Genomic DNA, 15,081 nt, shown 5'->3' with positions numbered 1-15,081 from the left:
TAGGAAGCAGTTGGGTTAATTGACAAAGAAGTGACTGATATTAACAGAAACTGTCTAACTTTGAGTAAATTAATTATGGAGTCTCCGAGTGGCATTTTTAGGAAGGTTATATAAATTCCTGCTTGTGTTTTCTACCTACTGTAATACAGAAGAGAGAACTATTCTGGTTCTGATGTTTTACATTTTAATGTTCTGAGAGCCAGAGAGGTAAGAAGATAGATCCCAAACTTATACGTTCTCATAACTTCAGTTAATCAAGGGAAAACCATATCGTGGTTTATGCTGCATAGCAGTGACTGCCTTCTGCTACCACAGATGAGGTGGTTGAAAACACAAGTGTAATAGAAGCGTATTTGGAAATGAATATGGGAAGTGTATTTGCCTTTTCTGTCTCTTACTCTGCATGTTAAGCTACTCAGGTGTAAAGAGTGTAAAGCAGAACAGTAATCTGCTCGGGGTGTGACTCCGTATTTCTCTTGAAAGTAAACAGAAGTGTGTCAGGTTTCCAGCTGATGGTGTCACAGCCTACTGACAAGCCTGTCTGTCCTGTTACCTCGTCTTCTCTCTAACTCTACTTGTCTACATATTCACCTATTACATACTGTCAGCATCTTTGAATGTCAGCTTCATCTGGAGTTTGTTTGTACAATACAATGCATTTGGAGTTCCTAAGCACTACTCTAGTAGCAACTGTAATTAATACCTTCAGCAGTTACTCTGGATGCATTTGTTTATTTTCATTTCACTATTTGTAAGACCACATGAACCTGATGATGTTCAGCAAGGCCAAGTGCAAGGTGTTGCACTTGGATTGGGGCAATCCCAGGTACGTGTACAGATTGGAAGAAGAACTCATTGAGAGCAGTTCCATGGAGAAAGACTTCAGGGTCCCGGTGGATGAAAAGCTGAACGTGAACCAGAAGTGTGCTTGCAGTCTGAAAGGCCAACAGTATTTTGGGCTGCATCAAAAATAGGTGTGGCCAGCAGGGAGATGGAAGGGAGGGAGGGGATTTTTCCCCTCTGCTCTGCCCTCATAAGGCCCCATCTGGAGCAATGTGTTCAGGTCTGGGACCCCAGTACAAGAAAGATATGGAGTTGGAGCAGGTACAGGCGAGGGCCACAAAGATGATCAGAGGACTGGAGCACCTTTCCTACGAAGACAGGCTGAGGGAGCTGGGCTTGTTCAGCCTGGAGATGAGAAGGCTTTTCTCATTGCGGCCTTCAGATACTTAAAGGGAGCTTATAAACAGGAAGGGGACCAACTTGAACGTGGTCTGACAGTGATAGAACAAGTGGGAATGGTTTTAAAGTAACAAAGGGGAGATTTGGATTAGATATCAGAGGAAGTTTTTCAGTCAGAGCGTGGAGAGGCAGTGGCACAGAGTGCCCAGAGAAGCTGTGGGTGCCCCATCTCTGGAGGCATTCAAGATCAGGTTGGATGGTGCCCTGGGCAGCCTCACCTGCTGGTTGGCAGCCCTGCTAATGGCAGGGGATCAGAGCTCAATTATTTTAAGGCCCCTCCCAACCCAAACCGTTCTATAATTCTATGATTTCTTGATCCATGCCATTTATTTTTTCTTTTGTCTCACTCCATGTCTGTATCTTCTCTTCTTTCCTTCTCATTTTTTTTTTTTTTATCTTCATCAATATTTCTACTCTTTTTTTCTTTCACTGCTCAAGTCTATTCTCTGCCCAGGTTTTTAAGTTACAGTCATTACTCCTATAAAATATATTGTAAGAGCCATCAGATATAGAGTTTGTGTGATGTGTCTCTTATAACCATAAAACACCTTAGGGAGAATACTTTCTCACACCAAAACATCATATTTTTGCTTCTTGCAAGATTATTTTACTTCGTGCCTTTTTCTCATTTCTTTTTAGATTCCTAACACACTATTTTTTTTCATGCATCTATAAAATAAAGCTCACCAAGCCATCAGATCTAATTTTTTTTTATATTCCTACACATACATGATAAAAAAAGGAAAATAAAAGTTTATGAGCAGAGAGACTGAAAAAGATAGGAGTGGAAGTCAAGGAGAGTCTGTACTATAGGTCAGCAAAGCACACGGAGATTGAGTGCAGATCAAAGAAAGTTAAAAATTATTTGACAGCATTTGATTTAGAACAGCCATGCTGAGAAGTCTCCTGTAATAATTTATCCTACCTTTCACTTGTAGATTGCTGAGCTGTCTTGAAAGAATTCAGAGACTGTGGAATGCAGCCACTCTTTTCATTTATGATTTTAGAAGATGGGATGCAATGTAACGTGTCAATGTGTGATCAAGATGTCACGTTCTATCAGGACTACTCTAGATGATTTTATTTTTTCCACAAACCACTGTGAGCTGAATATTCATGGAAAAGGAGCAGTTTCTCCTATGCATTATGAGGCTGATGGAAGAAAGCTTAGACTAAAATTCCATTTGGAATTGTGCTTCCTCCTGAGACACTTTCATTCTGTAGGCATTATCTTCTATTACGAATGCTTCTGCTGTGATGGGAGATAATAAAAGTGGAATACAATAGGCTGTGCTTAAGGTTAGTGTGATACAGTATCTGGTGCATCCTTGTCTCAGAAATTTATTTCTCACCTCAAATGAATGTTAGAAAAGTGGTATTCCACTGAAAGCAATCAAATTCTTCCTGATTTGGACACCATGATTTACTACAGAGATAAAGAATGTAAATACTTAATTAGCTGATAAATAGAAGAACCCAAACTAAAATAGCACTGTTCAAGACTGAACTGTATTATCTTATCTACAAGTAAGTTATAGGAGGATTTTCATAATGTCCTAAACATTTATTTCATAGATTTCTCACAATATTAGTTAAGCAGGACTGACTTGACTTGTGTAGTGTCTACAGCAGTGCAATGTCCCAGCCAGTCCTATGCATCCTGAATGCACATGTCAACCCATATCCTCCAAAACTATGAGATCAACCTACAAAAATGAGAGAAGTTCATACAGTGTTTGAAGATTTGGAGTTTTTGGAATTATACCTAACAGTACATGTCTATATGATAAAAGAATATATTGTTGTGTAATCAAAAAGAATATATGCCCAAACCATCCATACACTCACCATCCATGGTAGTGGCCATCTGTGAAGTGACAATAAATATATATAGAATGCAACTAGGGAGTGAATTTTGGTTACAGTAAATACCTAATGATAACAAATGATTGGAAGTATTCTGCAATAGTTTGCTTTAGACAACAGTAAAACTAGTGCTATTGGTTTCACACATAGTTGTGGTTTTATTGGTGGTGAAACAATTAAAATATGTAAAACTGCTGCTGTTTATCATAAGAAATCTTTTCAAGTATGCCACAGCAGATCTTTACCATTTTTTCATCAAGGAATATAGAAAACTTTTTTTTTATTCCTTTATAAGGAAAATTGCCTGTAGAAATGAAACACATGACCACTAATTAGATGCCAACAATATGGTTAAGGGATGCAGTTTAGCTTTTAGCTAGAACTTACTGAAGCTCCATCTAGAAAACAAGCGTGTGCTTGTAAAATAACAGATTTCACATGGAAGAGAAGTCTAAGAAATTTTTAAGAGGTGATTAATGTCAGTTTCTGTTCTTTACATTTTGTTCCATGTAGATGGTGTTTAGAGTGTTCTGAAAAATGTAGAGATATGAAAGCAACTTTTCAATAGAGTTTTTTTTTTTTTTTTTTGACCATGACTTTGTGCTAGACACTTTCCTATTATATGGTGGAAAGAGCCGTAATTACAGTAAGCATGATCACAAGAAATGTTTTTCTCAACTTGCGCTCATTTTTCTGGCTACATGCCCATTGTCTTTCAGAAGATCCTTGGATGATGATCTCAGATGTGCAAGTCTACCTCATCCACATCTACTTTATTCAGATGAATCTGATCCTTAGTATCTGGTTTGCTTTTAAGTTTTCATGTGAGTTCCTTAGCAAGTCTCTTACACTCGAATTCCCTTCTGTTTTGAGACCATGCAAAATTTATTATAATCACACATCACTGGTAAATCTGCCTTGCTTTTTATTATGGTGTTTTGTCTATTTGCTTCCCCACAGCTTCCTGTGTCTGTTACTTTCAGGGATTCTTCTGTTGCAGGCATCCATCCGTCTATGGTGGTTTTGATGACCTTCCACTTTAAAGTTTTAAAAAATCTTGTGAAGTTTAAGTAATAAATATGTCTGAGCTGCTCACTCTTTTTCCATATGTATGATCCAATCCCACTTGCTATCGTTATGTATCCACTTCACAAGGGGGATTCATCTCTGACTTTAATAAGATATCTGAAGTTGTTTGCTACTGAAGGTAGTCACTGAGGTTCTCACTAAGGCCAGCTGATGAACTTTCAAAGGATAGCTGAAAATAAGCATAGATTTGTTCTTAGTCACTCTTCGGAGGGACTGGTAATCTTGAATGATGTCAGGCCACTGTAAGTAAGACTCTTGTCAGGGAATGCAGAAAATGTAGAATCTAAAACTTAGATTTTAATCTAAGCCCTCCCGTTTTAATGGGACTTGTCAAAGTACATTAGTTTAAGCAGAGATGCAAGCCATTCCATGGGCTTGTGTAAGCCTGTCTGACTAATCCTCACTTCTGCTGCTTTTCATTAAGACTACTTCGATTAAAAAGTTCATAATAAATTCAGCATCCCACTGATACTGTTTTTTTAGCTTTGTAGAAAATTGTTTTGTGGCTTTTAATGTCAGATGTTCCTACTATTTCTAATTGAATTAAGTGTATATGTGAAGCACACACATTTCCAAGATGGTTAGAGTAAATGCCGTAACACTAGATCAAAAGATTAACAAATTACAATTTGAATTTTATAGTTCTTACTTTAAAAGTGAGTTTAAATGCGATATTGATTAGTAATATTTTTGGTTCTCTGATTTTAACATCCTACTTAGTAATTATTTGCATATAGCTTTGTAAACCTGCACAGAAACAAGGACTACTTTCTTGCCTTGTTATAACCTGTTAATGCAGTTAAAGTGAACTGGGAATTCTGGTTTCCCAGATAACCAGAAATCTAATAAGGATGCGTCTTTATCTGCTTTTATGTCTGTTGTTAGGCACCTGTGTCTAAAGTCAGAGTTAAGTTGTCCTCTTGAATGATACATATAATGGACTCCTGCTTTATATTCTTCAGCCTTCTAGAGCAGCTGTCACTGCAATTACAAGTGAATGTGTAAATCATTTGGATTATCTGAGCTGAAATCTGCTGTGTTTCTCAGAGAGTATTTTCCTAACTGAAAGATTTTGAGTGGTTGGTGGTATTATTTCTATTCGCTGTTTTTATTTTCCTAGCTGTGTTTAACTTGTCTTTCCTAAGTAGTGTTTCTCTATCATGTTGCCTTCCCCAAAACTCTGGTGGTAATCTAGCTCGAGTGATCAGCAAGTTGATATTGTCAGACAGCAAATTTTAAACTGTCTGTCTGTCTTCCTGTGCCAGACAATACTTGCAAAGTCCAGTAGACATGAAATGAGGAAGCCAACTACAGTCATAGGCACGGTGACATATTGCCTTTTCCCATAAATCCCATTTAGAAGGAGGAGCTGAAGGAGAAATCACAATCACCACAACATTTTCCTAAGCCCTGTTTGTCACCCTTCTCTTTCTGTATAATCTATTTCAATAGAGGCCTCATACTATGACTTTCCACATATTTTTCCCATCGTCCCCTTGCAAAACCTCCCTTACGCATTCAGTGCTTAAGGAAAATTGACTGAATAAGCAACCTAAAAATATTAGTCTCATTTAATCTTAAAACTGGATCATATTTCCTGTTTTCTGTGCAGCAGGATATACAGGTGGCATTCAGTGTAAGCAGTCACCTTGTCTTTGATTAAGGCTAAAATGTTGAGAGAATTGTGTAATTTTTGAATGTACCATTTTGGTAAATGCATCAGGAAAGTGTTATTTCATCTACTGTACATAGATGTAGCTGTGACTGGCCCAAGTGAATGAGATCAATTCTGTGCTTGGCACTTGACTGTGTCTGGAAACATGCTAGAATGTCAAGAACTAAACAGGTCACGTGACTCTCAGATCAAGAAAGGATTTTAAGATCTAAAGCTGAAGATTAGGTGTATTTGTGAAGGTGAATGCAATAAAGGAATACATTTTTTTTCAGTGCATCAGAGGAAGGGGCTCTAAATACCCTCTCCTGAGGAATTCAGCTGCATATCAGTGAAGGTAAAGTGGATATAAGAAAAATGCCATGTGTATGGAGAGCATTAGGAAAGGTCATATATTTCAAGAAAGAATATTGTTTACAAGGAGTGTTAATAGGTTTCAAGGGAAATGTTAATTTTTTTTCCTGGCTGAAATAGCTACTGCAAGTTTTTAATGGTTAATCATTCATTCTTGAATTTTTATATTAAGCATTTCATATTACTTTATTGACTTAACTTTTATGCTCTTCTTCATTTTGACAGTAAAGAATGACCAGGCAATACTCTTTGAAAATTGGAGACCATTTGCAGCTGCTCTCTGCTGAGGAAAGTGAATAATAGGGTGCCCTCAAGGAATTTCAAAGGTATCACTCAACAGAAACTTTTGTGTCTGAAGAAAACTAGATCATTTTATCATAGTAGGCATACTGATATGTTTGCTTTAATAAAATGCCATATTTCTGCCTTTAATCTCTTGTCAACCAGCTATTAAAACCCCAAAGTGTATGCGTGCAACACATGTAAACACTCGTAGTTTCAAGTTTGCCACACAACATACAAATAAAGCATGTTTTTTGTTAGGTTTTTTTTTGTTTGTTTGTTTGTTTTTTTTTTTTTGGTGAACAGCCTCTAATAAATTAATTGAGTAATGGCAAGAAGATACTCTTTTCTCCAGTGCCCTTCCCCAAACTAGCCAATCAATTAGACTTAATTCAGTAATCCTTGCAATTTTTTTTTTTTTTAAAGCATTGTCTAAATCCTGCTGAGTTCTCTGAAGTGGCCAGATGAGGAAATGATGACAACTGTTTTCCATGTAAATAGTGATGAGCACCTGAAATAATAGCAGTGTTAGAAGATGATTACTTACGAGAGTTGGCTTTATGTGCCTCAAGCCCCCAGAATTTTGCACCTGCACTATACAGTTCCCCTTGTCTTTCAGCATGGCAGTTCTGTGCTGTTAACTCACTCATCATTTCCTGCCTGTTTTAACACAAGGCTTGAATCAGTGCCCACAGTAATAGAAACTTGCCTTGAAAGTGAAAGACATTGTGACCCAGTTCTTTTGGTCCCTGCATCATATTCATTCAGAAATTCCTGTAGCTTTAGTTGAATAAGGATAGTGTAGTGAATTTAGGAATTGTTTCGATGAATAATAGAAGATGAAAAGATTAAAAATGTATTTTGAACAACTGTACTGTTTATGAACTGAATATTAAAAACATAATGTTCGCATACTTTTTATCAGTCTACAGTGCTCACATATTTTAGCACTACTCAAAAATCACTGTACAAAAAGGTAAAGTTTTACATTTAAGATTGTCAGCAGTCTCACAGCACAAATGTGAACCAGGAGTAATTGGAAGTGTGTGTGGCTAAGAGGGAAGGAGAGACCTTCACACATTATGACCTGTTGTAAGATAGACACAACCACTTTCTGTATATCAACGTGTTGCTAGTGAAGATTGCATTTCCCCTGAGTCCAATAAGAAGGGAACCATAGCTATGCTCATCTATTGGCTACACTCTCAGTTGCCTCTCAGTGTTGAATTCTTTGCCCTGTTGTATGAACTCTAAATTTTTTCACTAAATGGAAAAATGCTAAACTTCTACATTTCTACTTCTGGGGAAGTTTTCTAGCACAATCAGCAATCTCAGTGCCCTTTCTATGTCTGTTACATTTTTTCATGTGAGAGAGTGTATCAAAATGAAGTCAGTGTTAGAAGTAAAGAAACATAATCAATTTAAATAATTACTATTTCACTATCAATATTTTTTTCCTAAATGGAACACATTTTTTTTGTTTTCATATGTGCAGGTGGTCAGAGATAGGATGTCTTCAAACAACTGTCCAGGCTTTCTTCCTTGTTGCAGTACCCTGCGTTTTCTTTTTCACTGATTTGTAGTAGCTACTTATACACGTGTGAAACTAACTCATTTTTTCCTCCTTTCCCAGCTACGTTCATTTTCTATGTTGGATTTCAAATACACGGTGCCCTGAGTTTGTTGAGTCCTTTCAAATCTCCTATTAATCTTTGTTAGTATTGGCTAGCTCACATAATTAAGCACAGATTTCAACTGTGCTCTTACCTCACTTTTCTCCATCATATGTATTGTTAATAGTTTGTTGGATACACGTTCTGTATCTTCCCAGAATAAAAACTGCAAACTAATTTCCAAATCATAGAAGAAGACATGCCTTTAATCTTTCACTTTGATTACTTTTTGAGATTTAGTAGAATTTTCTTTTTCATTAGATGTACTGTTTCAGCAAATGTATTTTCTATTTATTTATTTATTTGATAATACTTGACCCTGTTGAGTAATTCTAATATATTGATAATTCATAAATTTACGTCTTGGAATTTATGTTCAACCACTTTTGTTCTAGATCTTGGATTTTTGTGTCAGTCTATTAACTGAACTATTCTCAAACACAAGGTTACTGTTAGCACCTTTTAATTCAAATTGCATAGAAAAATATATATAGATAAAATTACTAGTGTAGGCTAACCATTGCCCAGTAAGAACTAATACATTATTAATAGACTAATACTCTTCAGTCTGCTGCTTGTAATCATAGCATGTTACCATGTGAGTACATATCACCAATATTCTTCTTATTTTCCTTGAACAGGCTCTTTTTTCCACCATGCTAATATATATATATTTAAATCTTTTCAACTATCAATATCCTTTGGCCACATTTTTCTTGATGTCTTGAGCAATTGTGGTGAGTTTTTCAATATTTTGTAAGTCCCTTAGGAGCCTTTGAATTGGAGCTGAGTGTGAGGACACTTTGAGGGCTTCTAACCCTGCAGCTGAAACTTCTCACTAAACTTCTGGTCACACGATGTTGGATGCCTCTGACTTCTGCTTTAAATGATTACATTTTTCCAACATTTCCTATTGTGACATTGAAATCTTTGAAAAATTTTCCGTATTGCTAAATTGTGGGTCATCGGCCGTTGCTGTCCTGTGATCTATCTGCAAGGGACAAAGCTCTGGAAACCCAGCAAATCTCTCCAGTCCCTGATTCTTGTGGCCTCCAACAGTAAATGATCTTGCCTGAGGCAGCAGGCCTTTTGTGAGCAGAACTCTGTTTGGAATTTTTCCCAGACTATGGTTGTAAGGTTTGCAATGTTTTTCAGCTTCTACAAGAAAATGTGAGAGCTTTTTCTTTCCATTAGCGTGATTGCTGGAAAAGGCTTATTTACAGTAAAATAAGGATATTGCATTCTTAAGAGGGAGAAATACTTCTAATCAACTATTGGTGTTGATGGCCTCTTGTTTTCAGATATGATCTTATGCTTAGTCTTTATGGCTACATCTAAACAGTAGACCTGAAGGCAAGATGTGTGTCTCAGGCAGCATTCTAACCCCATATCTTTCCCAGGTGTGGCACACAACAGTTTTCTTCTAGCATCCCTGGTAGACGTGCTGATTTTCATGATAAGGAATCTGAGGGATGCGACCTGAAAGGAATTCCTATTGAAGGGTCCTGCCAACCTGTGTGCTGGATGACTGATCAAGACCATGATTGTGCCATGAAGTATGCCCACCACTAGAACTAAATATCACAGAATCACAGTATTCTGTTATTAGGATTCCTTCATTGATGTACAATGTGTGTGAAGTTACTGTAGAGCATATAGAGTTACTTCCTAAGATCAAAAATGAAAATGGAAACCTGTGGTATAAAATTATGAATTAATTAGAATTTATTATTTCATTACATTTTACCACAAGTATAATCTATTACAACTAATATGTATCTCTACTGACTTTAATGCTGACAAATTTCTTTGTGTAGTCTGGATCTAATACTTAAAAAATATGACTGCAGGAAGAACTACTTTTCCACATTTCGTAATGGGATTTTTTGTCATTTCATTTGAGTGTGACACGAAGTCTGACAGACAACTGATAAACCATAGAATTTCTCAAAGATTGCAGGATTCCACCTTCAAAAACTGATACATGTGAATATAACCAATATGTGTCTTGAATTACTTATTCTTGCTGCTTAGAATCAGATACCAGGAAGCAATAATTAAGATGGAGCAATAACAAAATCTGACCTGAGAGTCTGTTCAGCTGTTGATATTTTCTGAAGGGATACTCTCCCTCTCAAAAGTAAGCATTTCATAGTCTTTGCTTGTTTTAAGTTACCTCAACAGAGTTATTTGTTGCTGGCAAAATATTCCTGCAAATAAAAATGTGCTATACAGTCTGGGTTAGTCTGTATGGAGCCCTGGCAAAACAGCATCAGCTCCTCACTTTGCTGTCAACTTTTCACAATTTTTATAGGCAAATTGTCTCTGCTTTCTCTGCATAGTCTGTAAACATCGTAGAGAAGAAGCCATCTCTATCAATTTCTGTCTTCAGGACAAAGGGTGCAGCACAAATTTTAGCTCTGTCCTCTGGAAAGTATTTTCAAAATGGCTTTATGGCGTCTCTACAGACCTGAGTTGCTGTGCCAAGAGTCAAAAATTAAAAAAAAATGAATGTTGTGGTCTCATTTTAGGCCTATTTCTGTCCAGACTTTGCTAACACAGGCCTATTGTTGGAATGCAAGGGATTTCTGTGGTCAGGGTAGAACAGGAATGTTTCTGAGAGGTATGTACAAAATTATAAAAGCTGAAATGACTATTTTTCTCTTGGTCAAACTAAAAAACTTACTCAAACTACTTCTGAGACATTGTGAACATGCTTTTAGGTGGAGGAAAAAGGACAACACCTTTCTTTTTGATTAAGATAGTATTCACACCTCTTTCTTTCTGAAATTTTAGTGAGATATAGGAGTTCGAGGAGAGACTAAGATCTCAGAGTGGAACATGGTACACAAATGCGGAATTAAGACAGGGTTTTTGCCTCTCAGGTGCCTGCAATCCTAGTGCATGAGCTTAAGTGTCAATAGTGAGCAAAGGGTGATAATGAAACTGTGTTTTTTAACAGCAAAAGCAGTAATCATGGCAAAAGAAGCATTGTTTTACCCAATGCTATGACTTCCATTTTCCCTAGATTGTCAGTATCCTTCAAATGTTTCTCCAGAGCAGAGACTTAGTGTTCAGGGTGAACTAGAGCAGAGATAGAGGTGTGTGTTATTGGCCTACTGAAACTCTATGTGCACATCTGATCACCTCAAGGAGGTCTTCATCTATACCCTGATCTTCTTGCTTTGTCAAGAAAGGCTTTTTCTGGCTGTGTTCAGAGCTACTGTTGAACAGTAGTGTTGTTTGCTTTATTATTGTTGGTTTTCATGTCATATAAAAAAGTATGAAATCTCATGTAGGTAGGAGTGTTTATATTAGAGAGAATATGGCTCAGGAAATCTCAGAAGGAGAAATTAAAGTATAGGTAAAAAGTAGTTTTCCATCTGATGTGAAATATTGCTGGATGTTTTGATATTAGGACTATGCTCAAAGCTTTCATAGGTTTAAGAAATCACAGCAACAAAGGAACTATTTTAAGAACGCATAATTATACGTGTGGTGCATGTAAGATGGTTCTGATGGGATCAATCTTCATTTCTTCTTTCACTTGGGCTTTTTCTTTTTGTTTGCAGAGAACAACAGGATGAGATGACAGCTTTTCTCATGGCCCTGTTAATAGTTTTTGCTAACAAGGAAAGGGGAAGGGAATAATTCTTTGCAATAATATTGACTTCTTCTGTGATCTCGGGTAAGTCACCGCGCTATTGTGTACTCAGCTTCCTCAAGAAGACAACAATACTATTTCTGTGCCTTGCACAGGTGTTAGGACTGTTGGTGTGAATAAAGGATATTTTGTTTGTCGTGAGTTGAAGCAGTACAGAATGCTTTTAGTCCTCTTAAAAAAAAAAAAAAAAAAAAGAAGGGGGGGGGGGGAGAGAAGAGAATATTTCCAATGAACCAATGCACCACTTGTTATTCCCAGCACATACTGAGTTGTCCCATTCCACATTGTAAGTTATCTGATTTGTTTATTTATTCATGTTAGGCCAGTTTTAAAATGAAAGCTGCCCATCTGGGAAGAACTGTTTTGTTTAGAAAATGTTGAAGCAAATGTCTTGTTTTTCACATAGTGGAACTCCTGGCATTTCTGAAATATCTTCATCAGGGTAGGGGGGGGAGGAAATGCTGTTTCATGTCATAGAATCATAGAATCGGATAACTGTTTGAGTTGGAAGAGACCTTTAAATGTCACCTAGTCCAACTCCCCTGCAGTGAACAGGGACACCTACAGCTACATCAGGCTGCTCTGAGCCCCATCCAGCCTGAACTTGAATGTCTCCAGAGATGGGGCATCCACCACCTCTCTGGGCAAACTGTGCCAGTGGCTCACCACTTGTGCTGTGAAAAACTTGTTCCTTACATCCAGCCTAAATCTCCACTCTTTTAGTTTGAATCCATTTAATCTTGTCTACCCTCTTCAGAGTACTTTTGAAACCTTTGGACTCTAGTCTGATTTATAGATATTTCTGTTGTTGTGTCTTCTCTCCTGGGGCTTCCCAAGAAATCACAGGAGTGACCATATATCTGTGTTGCATGCCAGGGCTGAAACTTCTTTCTAGAATTCAGGGCTTTGTGCATGTCATTACCCCGGTGTGTATATACAGCACCTCAAAGGCAGCTCTTGAGCCCTTTCCTACACCATTTGGCTCAGGCCTCGGAGACTGCGTGTTCTGTCCTTTTATGTGGATCACTGCCTGCTACAGCCCCATCTCCAGTACCACCCTCACCACCAGCTTTCCCAAAAGCCTGAAGAAGCCTTCGTTATGAGCTACAGTTAGGTTGCAGTCAGCTATTTGAACAAAAATATCTATCTTCTTGATCAAGGCAGGAATGCTAATAGAGGCTGGTGGTTTTCCTGATAAGAGTTACTTAATGCTTGCATTATTTTCTGAATGCTTTGGAATAGTTTTTCTGAATTCAAAATGAAAATTTTTATGGGGAAATAAGCATGCTTACTTCATCAGGTCTTTGAGAAAGCCAAAAAAAGAAAGCCTTGTTCAGAGATTCATCACCTCTTTCATCCTGAAAAGGGACTGAAGAAATAGTTTTATATTAGTAAGCCACCTGCTGAAACTTGTTTTAACAGGACAAAAAGCAAACTGCCCTTTTGGCGAGCAATTCTGTGATTGCACAGTTAATACTAAACTACAGTTTGTACACACACGCACACAAATGCCAGACTGCTTAAACCATAATTATTAATGTGACAAAGCAAGGTAAGAGCAGCATCCAAAGAATTCATGTTTGAAGTAACAGATAATCCTGTAATTGCTACTTCTTAGTAAAACTCTGAGTATGTGAGAGGGAGCCTTCAGTTAAAAATGGCACATGTACATCAAAGATGCTTTCCTTGTGTTTTATACAGGAGTTTTCTTTCAAGTAAAGAAACACCCACACAGAAAGGGGGAAAAAAAATGGTTCTATTGTGCTCTAAAGTCAGTTTGTTTCTGCTTGAAAGTAAATGCTGGCTTTTGGCAGCCCACAGATGGAAATATGTTTAACGTTGGGAAGGTGAATTGCCACTACAAGAGGGACTGGAAGCGGATGTCAGCATGAGGGAATTATTGTCAGGTTTTTTTGCTAGAGGATTTTGTTCTACACATTGCCAAAAGCTTAGAGCAACGTTTATTTCTTTCAGTTGCTGATCTTCATAAAAGCATCATGCAAAACAAATCGGCCTTAGTGTGGATGTGTGCATATTGCAGGTTTCAGCATTCAGGCTGGAATAGTGACTCCCACATACACAGAGCCTGATAGCAGAACAGCCTTCTCAGCTTTCCCAGGAGACATTTCACAGTTTTGGGTTTAGTCAGAGAGGTCGATGTCAAAAGGAAGAAACTGCTATGAAGATTTTTCTCCCACTGTGATTTAGCCAAGACTTGAATGTCACCTGTACTTCAAATGTCTCAGAGATCAAGCCACCACATTTCAGTGAAAGTCAATCTACCAACACGTGTAGTAAAGCAAAAAATTACGTCTGTATGTTTTTGAGTTATACTATATGATTCCACTGCCTCTTTATTTCTTCAAAATTTCACAAAATGTATGTAAATGCTCTCTGTCTATGAATTTCCACAGGGCATTTCCTTAAGTGGCCCCAGGAGCTGGTGAAGGTGTGGTGAAACCCTGATTCAGAACTTTTAAGCACGTTTCATTGCTGTTTCTGCTAAGGAGTCATTTCTGAATCCCTAAGCAAGGTCTGGCAGAACTGTGGCCGTGACTTCCCTTCTTGAAGTTGATGTTAAATGTAAATCTTCTGTATATCAATATGTCTGTTTCTTCTACAGCTCATCTTCTTTGTTCTTGCAACAAGATCATCAGGGTGTGGACAGTCTCTTGTTTTCTGTGTATGAACGCACGACTGAGTTAATGTGCCTGCCTTCTGTTGGGGTATAGATGGCAGTAAATGACAAGTTTGAATCTCAAGGTTAGGGCCCATTTCATGTTCAAAGGCAGGTCACTAGTGTGCTTTTGCTGGACGTAACTCCCATCCCTTTGTGGCCTTGAAAGAGTTGTTTTCTTCTTGAACGGATGCTAAAAATGGTGGAGCTTGTACGGAACATTAAGGTGTGAGTTAAGAGTTTGTTCAGTTGTCTCTCTGCAGTTCTTTGTGACTGGCCAAAATGTATTTCTAGACTATCCTTTTCATTAATCATTTCTAAAAAAAGACAGAACAATGAGGTCCTCAGACCAGGATTATCTCCTTCTATGTCTCTTGTAGCACCACTGTATGAGTGGAAGCAGGAACTCTGGAGAAGCCAGAGCCAAACATGAACCTCTTCTAGCAATCACAAGCCGCAGTGGACTGTGAATGTTTGAAGGACAGTAAGGAACCAAATAAGCCTGGTTGATTGAGTATATCTGATCTGGATATATGGACTCTCTGGGAGGCAGTTTAAAAGT

General features: G+C 37.7%; 1 long non-coding RNA gene across 1 annotated transcript in view; it reads left to right on the top strand.

The window, feature by feature from the left end:
* Window positions 1-15,081, top strand: part of LOC112531762 — a 295,720-nt gene that overhangs the window by 91,662 nt on the left and 188,977 nt on the right. Inside the window, exons 2-3 of the long non-coding RNA XR_005857623.1 lie at window positions 6,449-6,549; window positions 11,751-11,866. This is a non-coding gene — a long non-coding RNA (uncharacterized LOC112531762). The remainder of the gene's footprint in view (window positions 1-6,448; window positions 6,550-11,750; window positions 11,867-15,081) is intronic.

This window comes from Gallus gallus, chromosome 2 (assembly GCF_016699485.2).
Source record: "Gallus gallus isolate bGalGal1 chromosome 2, bGalGal1.mat.broiler.GRCg7b, whole genome shotgun sequence".
In the NCBI taxonomy this organism is placed as follows: Eukaryota; Metazoa; Chordata; class Aves; order Galliformes; family Phasianidae; genus Gallus; species Gallus gallus.
The sequence above is the reverse complement of the archived record's forward strand: the minus strand, read 5'-3'. Positions and strand labels throughout refer to the sequence as shown.